Here is a 17,097-nt window from a genome sequence, read left to right as displayed (position 1 = left end):
GTGCCTTGTGATGCGCTAATGGTGAGCGCGATAGAGCATGGAGCTTGCGCAGTTGGGGATGCTCGTTAGCGCTTGGTGTAGGGAGGCTTGGAAGCACGATTGTGCATGCTTGGAGCTGTTGAGATGCGCGTTAGAGGATGGAGCAGCACTGTTGAGCATTAATGACTCGATGAGGCTGCGCGGGCGCTCAAAAGGAATGGCGCGGGCGCGCCGTTTGTGCGCACTTCAACATCAATTTCTTCCAGGAGTAGAGCGGGCGCGCAGAATAAGAGGGCGGGCGCGCCTTTGTTTCGACTTTGAGATTCCTCAGCCTGAAAATTTTTGAAAATTGACAAAAATTAGGCTTCAAAAATTCATAATAATATACTAAAATAATTAATTAACAAAAAATAAATAAAATGAAAACAAAAGTAATTAAAATAAAAGAAAAATCTTGGGTTGCCTCCCAAGTTGCGCTTGGTTTAGAGTCGTTAGCCCGACTTTCACCGGTATTAAATCTTCTCTTTCTCTTTCACACGCCAAATATATTCGACAAAACGCTTTTTAAATTTTGCTTTCTTCTTCGTGGTTTTTGTGTTTGTTGATGAACTTGACGCTTTCTCCTTTGAGGATTCAACTGCAATATCAACTCTTTGACAGCCCTCTAGCTTCACAACCGGCTAAATCATACATAATTCTTCAATGGGTGGGTTAGGTGCCTTCATAAATATGTTAAAAATCACTCCTTCGCACTCCACACCCATTGACAATTCGCCCTTCTTCACTTCAATTTTTGCATCCGCCATAGCCAAAAATGGTCTCCCAAAAATCAATGGTGTGGCGTGCTCTTCTTGCATATCCAGAATCACAAAATCCGCTGGAAAGATGAATTTATCCATCTTGATGAGTACATCTGTTAGACATCGGTTCTAAACAACTAAATAAGCATACAAGATCCAACTATTAAAAAGAACGCATCGCGCTCGCGCGAGATAGCATCTCGCACGCGCGGGGGCAACACATCCAGGGCCCCGGCTGAAGGCTCGCGCCAGCGCGAGATAAACCTCTCGCGCAAGCGTGGGCTAACAAACCCGAGCCCCCAGGATTCCCTCGCGCGCGCACGAGGTTCCACCTCGCCCGCGCGTGAAACGCCTGGGCAGAAAATGCTAAGGCTAGCAGAATATTCTTCCCGCGCTTGCTTTCAACATGCATTCCAATCCCAATTCAAATCCATTATTACCACATACAGCATGCATAAATCCAATATATAGTAGTTCTAGAGTTATACGATCTCAACAAATAGAACATGCTCCAGTCTAACTTATTCAATGCAATACAATACAATACAAGTTCGATTACATATTCGAATTTCCAAAACACCAAGTCTCACTTCTAATCGGCTCAACCCTTAGCCATGTTGCCTTTGACTTGGTCCTGCCCCACCTGTTGCCAAGCACACATACAAAGACAAGACAACAACGGATAATACGGTGAGAATAACATTCCCAGTAAAAGAGACAAACATGAATATAAAATAATATATCAACACATGATATAAATATACAAGACAAGCAATTCCAAAATCACGTCTAAACTCAATTCAAATGCATAAAATGCAATGCATGTCTTTAAAATCTGGGATTATCAAGTCTGGATAATCACAAGGTAAAGGTTCTCTACTCTTTTCCTCTATTGGGATCCCGAGGATGAAATATCACACAAATCACACCGACTCTCCCCTCGAGGTGGATAGTGCATATTTCAATCCTCTAGACTCTGAAACAACTATATAGATTTAAGTCGGTCATTGTAGTAAATCGTCTGCCAATGCCCCCTACTATAGTTCTCAGAACGTCTAACTCAAAATGAAATAAAATCCATTTGCTCAAAATGAATGAAATGCAATTCATAACTCATTCAAGTAAATCAATTTACATGCAAGTATGTGATTTTTTCGGAACACTAGAATCAAGTCGGATTCGAGTCACTCATTCCATTCCAGTCTAAGTCATCTTATACCTCTTTCAAACGTCGATTCTCCAACCTGGAAACAAAAACAACAATATACTCATTCAAGATTCAATCAACTTCCTAGTCGATAATAAGGGAATCGATACTATACCGGCTATGATCTCTAAAACGATACAACTCCATCAACCTCGCAACTCAACGACCTTCAAACGAATCTGCAAAAGAAGAAATAAAGGCCTGAGATCACTATCGACATTCAAACACAAATGAAAATTGCTCAAATCAATTCAAACCAAACTATAGCCCAAAAACTCAAACCGGCGGCAAAACGGCCAGATTATGATCAAACCGAAAATGCAGACATCAATACAATATCGATAAAATCTCAAAACAATGCTAAGACAACAACAACAAAGCAATTCCAACACATCTCAAAACCTCATTTTTGAATAGGCTTTCGAAAATCATAACAATTCCGAACGACGCTCTATTTCAAAACCGACAGAGAATAAACGACCAGAACTCTGCCAAGAACAACATACTCGAAACTCAACCGATTCTAACAAAATCCAAAAAATAGAATGTATCTGATCAGAGAAAAACTTACTATAGAACGAAGCTCTCGCTGTCGTGATCGCTAATATGTCTTCAGAAATAAATTCTAACAGACGGATCGAGCTCGGACTGAAATCCAAAAGCTTGAAGTCACGTTGGGGAGTCTTCAATGGAGGGAGAGGCGATGCGGGAGGTGATGGAGTGAAGGAATGGGTCAACTTATGCTTAAATATAAAACAAATCCCAAATTTTCATTTTAGTCCCTGAAAAATTCAAAATTTGCAAAAAGGACCCTGATCAAAATGAAGTTGGATCTTGAACTTTGAAATCTCCGATTATCTCAAATAAAGTCAATTAAGATAAAATAGGGGCGTTACAATTCTCCCCCTCTTATAAAAGATTTCGTCCTCGAAATCAAACACGGTTCCAACACGAACTGCGTCTCTCAAATTACTCCTTTCAGTCAGTCAAACGAAAGTCGACTCATTCTCGTCAAAAAATCCTTCTAAGCTCAGTTACAATCGAATCATCTCTGGTTCCAACTCAAGGCATAACATCTAAGTTCGACTTGTCTGACCTGGTTGTCCGTCGTTCTGTGGGTATTGAACTGAAATAAGCTGTAATCAAACAACAAAGTCTCTTCGAAATCTATGTCGAAAGAACGAGTGCAACAAGAATCTGTATCTAAACTGACGGACTTTGGCAAAACATGAAACCTGACGACTTCTGACAAGGTATCAATCCTCTGGTCTTGACTAAAAGTCACTCTGTACGGAATACGGTAGCAGATTCCATAAATCGGTCAATCAAAATCAGATAGTAGATAAAATAAGAATAATTCCGTCGGCTCAAAACATCCGTTGTTGCATACAATTTTTCAGATAAAGATTCGCAGTCAGAAATCTCATACAAATCTAATCATCTTCTTTGCTTCCAAATCAGTTTCGTCTGCGAAAAACCAATACTCCAACTCTTAAGATTAGAAAAGATCACGGAAATCTTCTCATAAAACAATAGATAACAGATTTACTAATCAATAAGATCGTTGTGAGCTCAAAGTTCAGATTCAGACATTGTGTCTCGAGCATCTTCAGCTGTCTCGATGTCTAGACAAGAGCGTGATTCATCTGAATAAGAATACAACCCAAAATCTCGATAAGAAGAATCCCAAGTACCAAAAGATCATCAGTATTGAAATTAGTATACTGGAGCGCTGATCGATAGAATTCCATCACTAGATCATAAAATCGAGGAAGGCAACTTGATCCAAATATAATTCAGACATCGAAGAATAGCATACGACTGCTCAGCACCAAAATCTGTCATGACATTATCGGGTGCAGCATGAGCCTGTTCCTCGTCCAGAGCAAAAATTTGTGCCTGCTGTCTGGGAGGCTGGTTCGCATACTGATTACCTTCCTATCTATTCTGCTGCTGAGGTTGGAAAGAGTGGACAGTAGATGCTTGCCTCTGAGGCTGAGCCGACTATCTCGAATAACTTCCACTCTGTGCTTGCTCAAGGACACGCTGAGGACACGCTTTGGCAAAGTGCCCCGCCTGGTTACAGATATAACAGCTTTCAAAAATACCTCTACACTGATCACTGTAGTGACGACCTCCGCAATTGGCACAAGACATGCCTGACTGACCCAAACTCTTTCCCGATCCATACTGCCTCGAGCCACTAGAGCTCGAAGAACTGGTTCCGTTCTTCTTAAACTGCTTCCACTTCAGAAGATAGTAATCCTTCTTATTACCTCCACTGCTTCCACCCTCAGATCTCGATGGTTGATTTTGAAACTGAAAAGATTGATTTTGGTATTGGGAAGGTTGGCTCTGGTATTGAGAAGGTTGTCCTTGGAACTGTCCTTGCTGCTGCTGAGGCACAAACTGACCTTCTCTCTGTCTCCACAACCTGCTTCATCTCCTTTTGCATGATTCATAGCATCCGAAAAATTATCAGGCCTAGCAGTGTTTACCAGTGTGAAGATATCAGGGTTCAAACCATTAATGAACTGATCAGCTTTGGGCTCTTCATTGTCAGTGATATGCGGTGCAAAACGCAACAGACTATCGAATTTAGCTACGTACTCCTCAATGTTCAAATTCCCTTGCCTCAGATTGGAAAACTCGGCTCCCTTGTCCTTTCGGTACGAAACAGGGAAAAACCGCTTATAAAATTCAGATTTGAAAAGAGTCCAATTAACAACTGTACCTCGGTTCTCCATGGATCTCTTCGTCGTGATCCACCAGTTCTTAGCAACACCACGAAGCTGATGAATGACTAACCTAGTTCGGCGGTCATCCGAGTAATCTAGGGAATCAAACAACTGATCAATGTCGTCCAACCAGTTATCACAGTCAACAGGATTCTCTGTACCCAGCAACAGAGGCGGGTTAAACGACTGGAACCTCTTCAGCAAGGTTTCCATAGGCGTTGCTGTAGCATCTATCTGAACAGTTTCAGTACTGGCTTGCTCATTCGGTGGAGTAACTGGCGGTGGGTTTCTGTTAATAACTCGACGAGGACCCATCTGATAATCAAAGGTTAGGACATGATATATCTCAATTGCTACCGATCGGTGCCCTTTCAACTTCTCAGAAAATCGGATACCAGTCGATAAACAAAAACATTTATATCTCAAGTAGATCATGCTTTATAAATTTAAATCACATAGTCATGTAATTCAAATAATTCTCAATAATAAATCATGCTCGCATGGAATTAATTAAACAACAATAATCCAAACACATGCGAGAAATCAATTCATGCGGACTCGATCTACCCTGCTCACTTCTAAATCCAGTCCAAAATCTTATCTCTCTGATACCACTTAATGTCAGACCTCGGTTCTAAACAACTAAATAAGCATACAAGATCCAACCGTTAAAGCAATTAATTTATTTTTCTTTTTTTTAAAAGAATGCCTCGTGCTCGCACGCGCGCGGGCAACACATCCAGGGCCCTGGCTGAAGGCTCGTGCCCTCGCGAGATACACCTCTCGCACGCGCGCGGGCTAACAAACCCGAGCCCCCAGGATTCCCTCGCGCGCGCGCGGAAGCCCTTGGCAGAAAATGCTCAGGCTAGCAGAATATTCTTCCTGCGCTTGCTTTCAACATGCATTCCAATCCCAATTCAAATCCATTATTACCACATACATCATGCATAAATCCAATACATGGTAGTTCTATAGTTATACGATCTCAACTAATAGAACATGTTTTAGTCTAACTTATTCAATGCAATAAAATACAATATAATACAAGTTCGAATACAATTTAAGTTTGATTACATATTCGACATTCCAAAACACTAAGTCTCACTTCTAATCGACTCAACCCTTAGCCATGCTGCCTCTGACTCGGTCCTGCCCCACCTGTTGCCAAGCACACATACAAAGACAAGACAACAACATTATAATCTGGTGAGAATAACATTCCCAGTAAAAGAGACAAACATGCATATAAAATAATATATCAACACATGATATAAATATACAAGACAAGCAATTCCAAAAGCATGTCTAAACTCAATTCAAATGCAGAGAATGCAATACATGTATTTAAAATCTGGGATTATCAAGTATGGATAATCACATGGTAATGTTTCTCTGCTCTTTTCCTCTATTGGGATCCCGAGGATGAAATATCACACAAATCACACCGACTCTCCCCTCATGGTGGATAGTGCATATTTCAATCCTCTAGACTCTGAAGAGAGTTAAGTCGGTCATTGTAGTAAATCGCCTGCCAATGCTCCCTACTATAGTTCTCAGAATGTCTAACTCAAAATGAAATAAAATACATTGGCTCAATATGAATGCAATGCAATTTATAACTCATTCAAGTAAATCAATTAACAAGCAAGTATGTGATTTTTCTGGAACACTCGAATCAAGTCGGATTCGAGTCACTCGTTCCATTCCAGTCTAAGTCATCTTATACCTCTTTCAAATGTCGATGCTCCAACCTGGAAACAACAACAACAATATACCCATTTAAGATTCAATCAACTTCCTAGTCGATAATAAGAGAATCGATACTATACCGGCTATGATCTCTAAAACGATACAACTCCTGCAACCTCGCAACTCAACGGCCTTCAAACGAATCAGCAAAAGAAGTAATAAAGGCCCGAGATCACTATCGACATTCAAACACAACTGAAAATGGCTCAAATCAATTCAAACCAAACTATAGCCCAAAAACTCAAATCAGCAGCATAACGGCTAGATTCCGATCAAACCAAAGACGCAGACAGCAGTACAATATCGATAACATCTCAAAACAATGCTAAGACAACAACAACAACACATCTCAAAACCACATTTTCGAAAATAGGCTTCCAAAAATCATAAAAATCCGAACGACGCTCTATTTCAAAACCGACAGAGAATAAACGACCAGAACTCTGCCAAGAACAACATACTTGAAACTCAACCGATTCTAACAAAATCCAAAAAATAGAATGTATCTGATTGGAAAAAAACTTACTATAGAACGAAGCTCTCACTGCCGTGATCGCTAATCTGCCTTCAGAAATAAATTCTAACGGACGGATCGAGCTCGGACTGAAATCCAAAAGCTTGAAGTCATGTTGGGGAGTCTTTAATGGAGGGATAGGCGATGGGGGAGGTGATGGAGTGAAGGAATGGGTCAACCTATGCTTAAATATCTAAAAAATCCCAAATTTGCATATTAGTCCCTGAAAAATCCAAAATTTGCAAAAAGGACCCTGATCAAAATCAAGTCAACTCTTGAACTCTGTAATCTCAGATTATCTCAAATAAAGTCAATTAAGATATGATCGGGGGGTTACAACATCTTCTATGACACCTTGTGGATACTTGATGCTTCTATCTGCCAACTACATGTTGGTGAATGCGGTGATCGGATCAATTTGAATTGATACCCGGTGCAGCGGAAGTTTAAAATTTTTATATGGAACGATTCCATAATGGGTATCAACCTTACGATTAAATTGTGTGTGTAAAAATTAAATAACGATTATAAAATTTTTACCTTTAATCTCGAATCGAGATTTTGGACACCAACAGATTTCTCTGCTCTTGTTGTATATCCCTGGAACTGATGGACGAACTGTTCTTCAATCAGGTCCACGAACGGATATTTAATCCCTCTGATAGATTGCACTAGAAAATCTATCAGAAATTTCTACGAAGAGATTAACGAATTTGATCCGTTAAACCAGACTGCAATTCAAAATTCACAGGCTGGATTTTTCGAGCAGAGGGAGGGAGGGGGCGGCCACTTATTAAAAATGCAGCTAGGGTTTTAAAAATATTTTGTGACCTGTTGTGTGTAATTTTTGTACTGCAATAACTTATTTATAATGTAGGCCACTAACAGCTTAGGGCCCATTAGTCATAAGTTCAAGCCCGACAAGCAAAGCCCGCATGTTCAGAAATTAATATAAAATTCATCGTGACTCCGATTGATAAACCGATTTCACCAATGTGCACAGAAACCATTTCTGCACCTTTTAAAGTCAAGATAAATTTTTCTGAATCCGAATTCAGTGGTTTCCAAAAATGTCCATCTCTATGTCATTTTAGGAAATTTTACTCCTCTACTCATAATTAAGAAGTCCAACTTCTTTGTTCATTAAATTTAAGTCTTTAAATTTAACTATCTCAACAGGGATTAAAAATCCATTACACTGTGTGACCCTCAATGGTTCAGGGATACAGCTAGCCGTGGGCTCACAACTCCTTGTGACTCGGAACAACAATTTCCGACTTGCCCATCGAATCATGGTAAGAGCGTCTAGCAACATCGCCCCATGATTCCCTAGGTATCACTGATAGTGCCTACAAGAACCAATAGATTTTGGTTAGCGTATAGTACGGTCCCTTCATCCAAATATCCCGATCGAATCAACAACCATTGGTATATCGAGAGTCGCTCGAGATTCGATAACTATGCAACACATCTTGAAGATCAAATAGTGACATCGCATGTGTTACTAAGAAACCATTTCTTAAAACACATCATGTACACTGGCCAGAGATTTGTCACACTAATATCTCCTCAGATCGCATAGGATATCCACACTCGCAAGTATGTGGTGAATCCTTGACAACAAAGCATCGACTCCTATATGTGTTGTAACTGTACCCAATCCCGACACCTGATGACCCCAATAGAGTCGGTAAACGAGTCAAAGCACAGTACTAGCATATAGAGTCTCAATGATGTTTCAAGTAGTAAGGACTAATGGTGTACAACCAAAACCGCGGACTATATCCACTCGATAAGTGATAACCACTTGGAAAGTCCGGATAGGGTAGTTAGATCATTCATCGTATGAATATCCATTTGCATGCTTCGAACATCTCCATGTTCCTTACCAATGAAACGTGGTACTCTGCATCGCAAATGCTAGTCTCAAACTCGAGCGATCCTTATCCTTATTATCGGACGGCTCAATTGACTAGGAACAGTTTAGAATATACAGTGACTATAAGATGTGTTTCATGATAGACATCTCCATGTTCTACCACATCTTACATACACTATAGTATATTCAAGGTCTTTATCAAAACAACAATAGTATATCACAATATAACAATATGAAGAGAGATAAAGTCATTGCCTTTAATAAAAGTGTAAATAATATTAAACAAAAGATTGTTTATACAAAGAGTCATCAAAGCCCTTAGCCACAAGTTGGCTCACCGGGCACCCACTCTTTCACTACAGAGTGATCGATGTCGGCTTCATATCTCCAAGATCCAATGCCCTGTAAACACACAATGACATTAAATTAATATTGGCCCATAAATCACATAATGTAGTAGTAAAATGAGATTCACCAATAGAACAAGGAATATTAAAACTCTGGATCTTTAAGATTTTGTGGCATTTTCTTTTGTAGCACGACACTGCATTCTTCAGTTAGATTGACCACTTCGTTTTGTAGCAGCCTCTTTTTCTTGGACATCATCTCTTTGATTAATTTTTCATAGTTCGGCATTTGCTCCAAAAAATCAGCAAAGGGGATGTTGATATGAATATTCTTGAAAATATCCAAGAATTTGGAGAACTGCTCATCCAAAGCCTTCTTCTTGAACCTTTGGGGATATGGAAGTGGAGGCTTGCACATCGGTTTTTTCTCAGGTTCAATCTCCTTCTCCTCGATTTTTCCTCAAATTTCTTTTCTTCAACAGCAGGTTCTTGGACTCCAACTTCTTTTCCACTCCTCAACTCTATGGCCTTACATTTTTCTATGGGATTCACCTCAGTATTGCTTGGGAATTGACCACGGTTGTTATCTTTCAGTGCGTTTTCCAACTGCCCAATGCTAGTCTCCATGGATTGAACCACAGCGCCCATGTTGGCCACATGTGTCTCTAATCTGTCAAGGAGAGACTCAGTTCTCGCCATCCTTTTACTCGATTCCTGCACAAAATTACTAACAACATCCTCCAAAGAAGGCTTACCCTCACCCTTGTTTGTAATGAACCCTGGAGGATTAAACATATTTTTATTGTTAGCATATGAAAAATTTTCATGATTTCTCAAACTTGGGTGATTAGTATTGGGCAAAGGATTACCTCTGTAGCCTCCATAACCTCTTTGATTTATGTACTGCACTTGTTCAGAATGATGAGATTTGTCCATAGCACCCGACACACCTGCTGGTTCTGCAACACTCAATTTATTTAACGCAGCCACTTGCATCATCAGTGCAGATAATTATGCAGTTATTGAAGTGAGAGGATCCACTGCATACACTCCAACTGGCTTCTTGACTCCCATATGCTCAGATTGTCATTGAAAATCATTGATCGTCATCTTTTCTAGCATATCATAGGCCTGAGCATGATCCTATGCAAAGATGGTTCCTCCAGCAGCAGAATCCACAAAAATCCTCGTAGGCGCATTCAGACCATTGTAAAACCACTCGATATGCTCCCAATCTGCAAAATTGTGGTTAGGACAACGTCTAAGTAAATCTTTGTACCTTTCCCATGCCTCGTAAAGCTGTTCAGAATCCATTTTCCTGAATGTGCTAATTTCTATTTTCAACTGGGTGGATTTAGCAGGTGGAAAATATTTTGCAAAAAATTTTACTGTCATCTCCTCCCATGTAGTAATACTCCCCAATGGCAGTGATTATATCCATCTTCTTGCCTGATCCCTAAGAGAAAAAGAAAATAACCGTAAGAGAATAATATCCTCAGGAACACTGTTTATCTTTATCGTGACAGTAATCTCCAAGAAGGTCCGTAGGTGTAGATGAGGATCAGCAGTTGCACTTCCATTAAACTGGTATTTCTGAACCATGTTGATCAAGGCCGGCTTTAGTTCAAAATTATTGGCATTTATGGTCCCTCAAGCGATTCTAGGATAGCGAGTTTGGATCGTCAGCCGAAAGTGATCTCTAATTGGCACCAAGGGAGCTTGATTCATATTCTCTTCAACCATTCTATCAACTTCTTCTCTTCTCGCTCTTCTCAAAGCACGTGCAGTTCGCTCGATATCCGGATCAAAAAGTAGAGAATTCGCACTTTGAGATCTTTGCATGAACTGCAATAACAAACAAAAAGAGATCAATGAGTAGCTTGAAGTAAACTAAATAAAAGCTCTAAATTAAAATCTAGACTAATTGGTAACAAGACTAAAAAAAATCAATAAATTACTCTCCGGAAACGGCGCCAAAATCTTGTTGCAAAATTTGTGCCCGCAAGTGCACGGTGTCAAGTTTTAATATAGTGATAGGTAGAGTGTCGAACCCACGAGGAGTAAAGTGAAAATATTCAGTGCTTGTAATTAAAATAGTCCTAATTTTATTTAGAAAATCAATGATCAGAAGGTTTGCAAAAAAATAAAAATAAGCAATGGTTTTTTTAGTAGCACGCACACAATTCTCAAAGAAATATCAATCAGAGGAGAAATGGTCTAGAGGTTTAGATTTCACCTGGTTTCAACAACAATCACATCTAAATAATTTATTTTCATGAATTTCATTCAATCAATAGCCAAGAACACTTAGATTATTCTATTTCCCTCTCCCGAGCAACACATCATCATAGGCCAACACATGTAAAAAATGATCCATTAAACTCAGCAATCTTCAATCAAATAATCAATCACATCTTCCAATTAACTCATCAAATTTTCCCACCCCCCACTCCCAAAACTTAAATAAGTGCATTGTCCCTAATGTAAAATAATAAATTAAAGCGAGGGACATATTCCTCAGGCACCAAGCGTCGGGACTCAACATGATAATCGTCATCCTCCTTCCTCTCTCCCAATTTTTTTTAGGGGGGGGGGGGTGGGGGTGGGTAGCGCCTAGGCACTAGGAAGTGGAGCCTAGGCGCTATTGCTACGCATCTTGGCCTCATTTCAGCGCTTAAACGCTGATTTTTGGGGCCTAGGTGCTGGGACTTCGCATTTTTCACCTACAAAACTATAAATTAATATTAATGTCTAGTTCCTCATGCCAAATCAAAAAATGAAAGTAAAACAACAAAAATAAAATTAAAACAATAGATAAATAACTCCAAATAAATAATACAAGCTTGAGTTTCCTCCAAAGAAGCACTTAGTTTATAGTCCTTAGCCCGACTATAGCTTGTTCAAGAACGTTACCACCACTTTTTTGGAGGTTTTGCTCTTATATTTCAACCGCCAAACGTACTCAACAATATTTGAACTTAGCTTTCTTTTTCTTCTTATTTGCCACCGGTAGATCATGACCTCGTCGCGCGTCTACTTTCCTCTCAACTCCGCTACAACATTCCATCGTATTTTCTTACTTAATCATGAAAACCTTTTCCTTCGATGGATTTCTAGCCTCCTTGAATACATTAAACGTTACTTTCTCACCTTCAACTACCATCAAAAGTTTTCCTTTCTTGAGATCTATCTTGGTTTCAGTAGTAGCGAAGAATGGTCTCACTAAGATCAATGACATGTCTTCATCTTCCTCCATATCTAACCTCGCAAAATCCACAGGAAAGAAAAATAAATTTGTCAATTTTTACCAAAATATCCTCAATGATTCCATGCGGATATGTGAGAGATATATCCACTATCTGCAATGCGATTGTCATGGGTTTCAATTCTCCAAGTCCTAAGCTCCTGAAAATGGACAAAGACATTAAATTAATTCTAGCTGCTTAATAACATAGTGTTTTATTATAATTAGAAGAACCAATAGTGTAAGAAATCGTAAAACTCCCTGGATATTTTAATTTCTTTAGTAGCTTCATTTTAAGAACACTACACTCTTCAGTCAGCTTCACCGTCTTAAAATCTTCCAACTTCTGCTTCCTAGACATCACTTCCTTCAAGAATTAGGCATAGTTCAGAATTTTATGCAAAGAATCCACGAATGGAATGTTGATGTTAAGTTTCTTGAAAATATCAAGAAACTTGGCAACTGTTCATACAATGATTTTTTCTTGAATCTCTACGGGTAAGGGAGCCTCGGCTTTAGTGCAAATTTTTGTTCGGATCCTTCCTTGGACTCCGTAGGATTGTTATCGCTATTCTTGTTATCACCAACTTCAGCCTCTTAAACTTTCATCTCCTTCTCAACTTCAGCTTTAGAGTCATCAACGCCAACTTTTTTTCCGCTTCCCAACACTATGGCTTTGCAGTGTTCTATTGGATTAACCTCAGTGTTACTCAGGAACTGACCTTTGTTTTGATCTTTCTATGAATTCACCAGTTTCTCAATCGTGTCTCCAAAGATTTTATCGTGGCATTCATATTGCTCGTATGCATCTCCATCGAGACGAGATTCAGTCTTCGCCATCCTTTGTTCAGATTCAGCAACAAAAGTGCCTAATTCTTCAAAAGATGGTTTCCCTTCTTACTTGTTTTTATTAAATCCCGGGTGGGGATTCCATACATTTTTATTATTTGCATAAGAGAAATTTTCATGATTACGTAAACCAAGATGATAAGCTTTTGGAACAGGGTTACATTAATATCTTGTATAGCCTCTGATGTTGATGTATTGGGCCTCGTCAGGAGTGTGTGACTCTTCAATGGTGATCACCACACCTTTTGAATTCGCTATACTCACCTTGTCCATTGCAGCTATTTGCGTAGTTAGTGCCGAGACTTGAGCAGAAAGAGATGTTATAGGATCCACGACATAGATTTCGGATGATTTCTTGACTCCAGCTTGTTCAGTAGGTCATTGAAAGCTATTGATCGTCATTTGTTCCAGCATGTCATATGCCTGAGCTGATCTCAACCTTCTCAATAAGTCCTTGTACCGCTTTCATGCCTCATACACTTGTTCCGAATCATGCTACCTAAATGTGCTGATCTCAATCTTCAAATCTGATTTTCGCTGTTCAAAGTGTGTTCTGCGGGTGATCTCCCCCATTCTATTGGTTAGAATGTGCCTTTTATAAGTCTCGAAGCCCGGAAATTAAAACACAACACGTCCGGTCTTTTGGGTTGCAAAAATACTATATTCCACCATTTCTACATAAGGATGATGCCTAGGCTCTTGTCTGCAACGCCTAGGTGATTTTTACATGGCCAGTGGCGCCTAGGCACCACCCTCATGGCCTTTGTTTAATATTGAGGTGCCTTGGTGCCTCATAGTGGTGCCTTGGCACCATTATGCGCTACGAAAATCACTTTCCTATGCTTTAGGTGCCTCTTTTCGTGCTTAGGCTATGGTACCCCTATCCCACATGTGACAAATGAAAGATTTAAAATTATTTTATAATGGGCTACAATGGAATTCTATAGAAACTTGAGTTAATCATTTTTGTAAAGTGAGGAAGAATACGAAGTAGTTGCTATAGGGGCTCATTGTGTAGTCACGCGGACGTGGGCCTGTGTGCGGGGCATGATAGAATGATATCAGATATGGTCACCAACAGGAACCCTCGGTAATTAGTGCTATGTGGGACAAAGTTCTACATGCGTAGGAGCCACCTCTTGATCCTTCGGGAAAAAGTGCTACATGACGGAAGCCACCTCTTGAACTTGTAGGATCCATCTCTAGATTTTCGGTGCTGGTGGATCGAAGGTCAGGTCACGACGAGGACGTTGCGTTCTGAAAGAGGAGTTATTGTGATACCCCTATCCCACATGGGACAAATGATATATTTAAAATGATTTTATAATGTGCTACAAGGTACTTATATAGAAACTTGTGGTTAATCATTTTCGTAAAGCGAAAACGAATACTGAGTAGTTGCTATATATAGGAGCCCATTGTGAAGTCGCGCAAGAGCGGGCCTAGGCCCAGGGCGTGACATAGGCTCTTAATTTGTGTTTCCAAAATCATGTTTTAATCCTTCTTCAGTCTCCTTTGTGTCCTTAACACATCTATTTTCATGCAATTCATATATCTTGTCTATGTTTTGCATATCACAAAAAAAAAAAAATTTATGGATAGCTCGCATGTTGATCACATGGCTAAGGATCCTTTCGAGATGCCAATGGGACCAATTACGAGAGGTAGAGCTAAGAAGTTCAAGGAAGCACTTAAATCGTTGATGATTAATTGTCAAGAAGACATTGGAATGTTTGGAGATCACTTTGAAGGATGTTACAATATTATTGAAGTCCAAAGAAGTCAATAAAGTGGAGAAAATGTCAAAGAGAACACAAAAATATGTGACACAGCCCGAGACGCATGCGCGCCCGCGCCTTCCTTACGAGCGCCCATGCCTGTTCTGCATATTTTCAAGATAGCCGGAAAGAGTTGAAAGAGTGGGTGCCCGGTGAGCCAACTTGTGGCTAAGGGCTTTTATGACTCTATGTATAAACAATCTTTTGTTTAATATAATTTACACTTTTATAATGGCATTTACTTTATCTTTTATCATATTATTATGTTGTGACATACTATAAGATGTTTAGATGAAGACCTTGAATATACTATAGTGTATGTAAGATGTGGTGGCACATGGGGATGGATATCATGAAACACATCTTATAGTCACTGTATATTCTAAACAGTTCCTAGTCGATTGAGCCGTCCATTAATAAGGATAAGGATCGCTCGAGATTGAGACTAGCATTTGCGATGCCGAGTACCACGTTTCATTGGTATGGAACATAGAGATGTTAAAAGCATGCAAATGGATATTCATACGATGAATGATCGAACTACCCTATCCAGACTTTCCAAGTGGTTATCACTTATCGAGTGGATAAAGTCCGCGGTTTTGGTTGTACACCATTAGTCCTTACTACTTGAAACATCATTGAGACTCTATATGCTAGTACTGTACTTTGACTCGTTTACCGACTCTATTGGGGTCATCAGGTGTCGGGATTGGGTACAGTTACGACACATATAGGAGTCGATGCTTTGTTGTCAAGGATTCACCACATACTTGCGAGTGTGGATATCATATGCAATCTGAGGAGATATTAGTGTGACGAATCTCTGGCCAGAGTACATGATGTTTTTTAAGAAATGGTTTCTTAGTAGCACATGCGATGTCACTATTTGATATTCAAGATGCATTGCATAGTTATCGAATCTCGAACGACTCTCGATTTACCAATGGTTATTGATTCGATCGGGATATTTGGATGAAGGGACCGTACTGTACGCTAACCAAAATCTATTGGTTCTTGCAGGCACTATCAGTGATACCTAGGGAATCATGGGGCGATGTTGCTAGGCGCTCTTACCATGATTCAATGGGCAAGTCGGAAATTGTTGTTCCGAGTCACAAGGAGTTGTGAGCCCACGGCTAGCTGTATCCCTGAACCATTGAGGGTCACACAAGTAATGGATTTCTAATCCCCGTTGAGATAATTAAATTTAAAGAGTTAAATTTAGTGAATAAAGAAGTGAGACTTCTTATTTAAGAGTAGAGGGAGTAAGATTTCCTAAAATGACATAGTGATGGACATTTTGGAAACCACTGAATTCGGATTCAGAAAATTTATCTTGACTTTAAAAGATGCAGAAATGGTTTCTGTGAACATTGGTGAAATTGGTTTATCAATCTGAGTCACGATGAATTTTATATTAATTTCTGAACATGCGGACTTTGCTTGTCAGGCTTGAACTTAGGACTAATGGGCCCTAAGTTGTTAGCAGCCCACATTATAAATAAGTTATTGCAGTACAGAAATTACACACAACTTACACTCAGATTTTCGAAAAACCCTAGCCTCCAGTCTAGGAATTTCGGCCGCCCCCCTCTCTCTGTCTTGGAGAATTTTCAGTCTACGAATTTCGAATTTGCAGTCTGAATTAGCAGATCATATCTGTTCTATCTCTTCGTAGAAACTTCTGATAGACTTTCTAGTGCAGTCTATCAGAGGGATTAAACTTTTGTTCGTGGACCTGATTAAAGAATTGTTCGTTCATCAGTTCCTGGGATATACAACAAGAGCAGTTTAATCTGTTGGTGTCCATCTTGTGCGCCCGCACGCCGCGCGTTCGTCTTGCGCGCCCGCACCCTGTATTTTTACACACTGTTCTGCATGTTTGTGTGTGTGCGAGACTTTTTGATATTTTTGTCATTATTTTCTTATTTTGAGTCTTTTATTCCTACTAGGAAACTTTTAGGAGATATCTTTGATATGTTTAGATATATTTGGAATTATTTCGCGATATCT

Source organism: Henckelia pumila, chromosome 1 (genome assembly GCF_033568475.1).
Source record: "Henckelia pumila isolate YLH828 chromosome 1, ASM3356847v2, whole genome shotgun sequence".
NCBI classification, from domain to species: Eukaryota; Viridiplantae; Streptophyta; class Magnoliopsida; order Lamiales; family Gesneriaceae; genus Henckelia; species Henckelia pumila.
This window is presented reverse-complemented; position numbering follows the sequence as displayed.